Source organism: Electrophorus electricus, chromosome 16 (genome assembly GCF_013358815.1).
Source record: "Electrophorus electricus isolate fEleEle1 chromosome 16, fEleEle1.pri, whole genome shotgun sequence".
In the NCBI taxonomy this organism is placed as follows: Eukaryota; Metazoa; Chordata; class Actinopteri; order Gymnotiformes; family Gymnotidae; genus Electrophorus; species Electrophorus electricus.
Genome location: NC_049550.1, coordinates 6530050 through 6532924, shown reverse-complemented (window position 1 = coordinate 6532924; position 2875 = coordinate 6530050). Strand labels below are relative to the sequence as shown.

Sequence of the window (2875 nt, the reverse complement as noted above, 5' to 3'; positions counted from 1 at the left end):
TGTCCAACAGGCTGTCAGGAAGTCTCCACCTGGACAGACTTCACACCTGATTCACACCTGCTGTTTGGCTAACCCTGCCTATGGCCCTAGCACCCGCTGCCAGTTAGCATGGACACCTGTGAATCCTTACTGCTGGAATTGGCACCTGTGTATGTAGCCCTGACTGTCCTTTATATCCGTGCAAAACCACATTAGAAGAACAACTGTACACAGCCGTTATTTCCCTGTGTTGTTTGTTGTTCTTAACTCATCATGATTCTGTTTTGACCTCAATTGCACTTTTTTCATTCATGACTAACCCTAATCCTAACCCTTGTTTTAACCCTAGTGCTAACCCTAATCTTAACCCTAATCCTACCCCTAACCCCGAATGTCTCAAATACTAATTTCATAATGTTTTCCTCCTTGTAATGATGATACTGTGTATTATAATTAACCCATAATGTTGTACATGCAGCATAATACCTCTGGCTCCACTATGTTACACAAGTGAACAAAACTTCAAGGACACACGTGCCTTAACTGCAACTGCGTCCTGCTGTTGCATTCTTCCTTGGAGGGAAGAAGACATTTCAATATGTAATGGCACAAGTATTACAGTTCATTGGTTTCCATTAACCTTCTCCCAGGCGACGCTTATCATGGTTGGGATCTAGCAGCATTTGTCCTTGTAGCAGACACCAGTACAATGTTTAATAATTATTGCAGTTACTATAAAGGGCAACTGAGGAGAAGACTGCCAAACTCTACAATTAGTTATCCAATCCAATTGGTTTTATCAAACGCAACTGAATCCAAAGCAGCACAGAATAGTGGCAGGTACTTAATTTATTAATTTATTCCTGTAGATCATTTTATAATAGGATCTTCCACAAAGCTGCTTCATAGAAATCCAGGTCCAAACTCTGAATTAGCAAGGAGACGATGACAGTAATGAGAAAAACTCTATGAAAGCAAAAAAAAAAAAAAAAGAAACTTTAATAAATGAAACTTTAATACGAACCAAAATGTAATCTCCATCCTCATCTGGCTGTTAGTGAAAAGTAATCTAATTGTTGTTGAATACCGTTGCGCATAATTACTGGGCTGCTTCAAATTTGTATCCCCAAATTTGCTCAAATTTGACTGCTCTATGTTAACATGGATATACCTTCATCTTAAAGCTAACATCATTATAGCTGTGTTGAACCTCCTGGAAATGAAGGATCATTTCACACGAAACACCAAACTGCCCCCATCTGCCCCCATCGGCCCTCAACAGAGCAAAGGAAAGCTGGTGGGAGAAAGGAGAAACGTTGATGATCAGAACCATATTTACATGCCAGAAATAAAAAGGAATTGTCCATTTCAACAGAACAAAGATCTGTAATTGCCAGTGAGCAATTTTACAAATATGCCCAATGAGCAATTTAAAACATGCACAGTCACCCTGTGTTTATTTATTTGTGAAAAGTATATCTTTTGGTAGCACATGTGTTAAGTGTCCATGCATGATCTAGTCCAGTTGATTTTGATCAGTCACTGAGTTAACCATGATACATAGAATCTGGCAACATGAAATAAACCGCTGTTTGCATTAGGATGTAAAATTTCACACATCTAGGTTAATTAAAGCATCAATACAAGCATCTTATCCTGAATGGGTGCAGTTGTCTTTCTCTCTCTCACTATCTCTCTCTCTCCAACACACACACACACACACACACACACACACACACACACGCACGCACGCACACACACACACACACACAGACACATACACATTTTAATGGTTAATCTGAAACAGATGAATGTGTTTTTAAATTAAAGCGCACAGGCTGAAACACATCACAATACCATTTCAAATCACAAACCTGGTGCCAAAACACGTGCTGCCTCGACTGCGATCATGCAGTCCAAACCGCATGCACCACCCCAGTTTCTCATAGCTACCAGCCACGCAGCACTGCAAAGTGTCAAAGGACTCAGTGAACAGTCCCTCCTGCCAGGAACGTGAGCAATTGCTGCACCCTCCAGGCATATGACACTTCTGAGGTGTGATGTAAGCTCCAGGACACACCTCTGCTTGTTAGGCAATGCTCTTGTACCTGTGCTCCCCAGTAGAAGTGTGAGCTGAAACATGACAGACTGCAGCACCTTTGAGATGCGTGAAGACAGACTTAAATTCAAAGAGCAATGCACACAGTTCATGTTTTCTGTTATACGTTAGTCCAGGCAGTCTTTAAACATCTTCCATCTTGCTCTTTTGGGTGTGCTTAAACTTAAATACCATAATATAAAGCGAAACATAATTCATCTTAATTCAATCTATCTATCTATCTATCTATCTATCTATCTATCTATCTATCTATCTATCTATCTATCTATCTATCTATCTATCTATCTATCTATCTATCTATCTATCTATCTATCTAATGATCGATCGATTGATAGATAGACAGAGATATATAGATAGATATAGAACAGTAAGTGGAGTAAATTCTAGTTGAGTAAATGCAAGAGATGTAGTAAGAGATGTAGAGATATTTAAAAGTGTAGTAAAGTACACAGTGTTTCCAGAGAAACAGAACGTTTTGGACAGCACAGTGTGAAGCAATTTGCTTGCACTGCTGATGAAGGACCTCTGTCCAAAATGTTGTTTCTCTGGAAACTCTGTGTACTTCACTATAATTTTGACACTCTCTCTCTCTCTCTCTCTCTCTCTCTCTCTCTCTCTCTCTATATATATATATATATATATATATATATATATATATATTGAAGTATTATATTCTCATTCTAAGAGTGGAGAAGTGTCTCAGATTGAGGATAGCGACATCACAACATCATTGATTATTCATCTCCTCAAAGCCTTAATCCTCCAAGATTTCCCAGC

The 2875-nt window shown here is 39.1% G+C and overlaps 1 long non-coding RNA gene across 1 annotated transcript; it reads right to left on the bottom strand.

Annotated features, from left to right (window-relative positions):
• Positions 1-903: 903 nt before the first annotated feature.
• LOC118242760 lies at positions 904-2046 on the bottom strand. The gene is made up of 3 exons (XR_004777023.1): positions 1854-2046; positions 1151-1273; positions 904-945 (listed from the first exon to the last, which is right to left on the bottom strand). It is a non-coding gene; the product is annotated as an uncharacterized LOC118242760 (long non-coding RNA).
• Between the last annotated feature and the right edge of the window lie 829 nt (positions 2047-2875).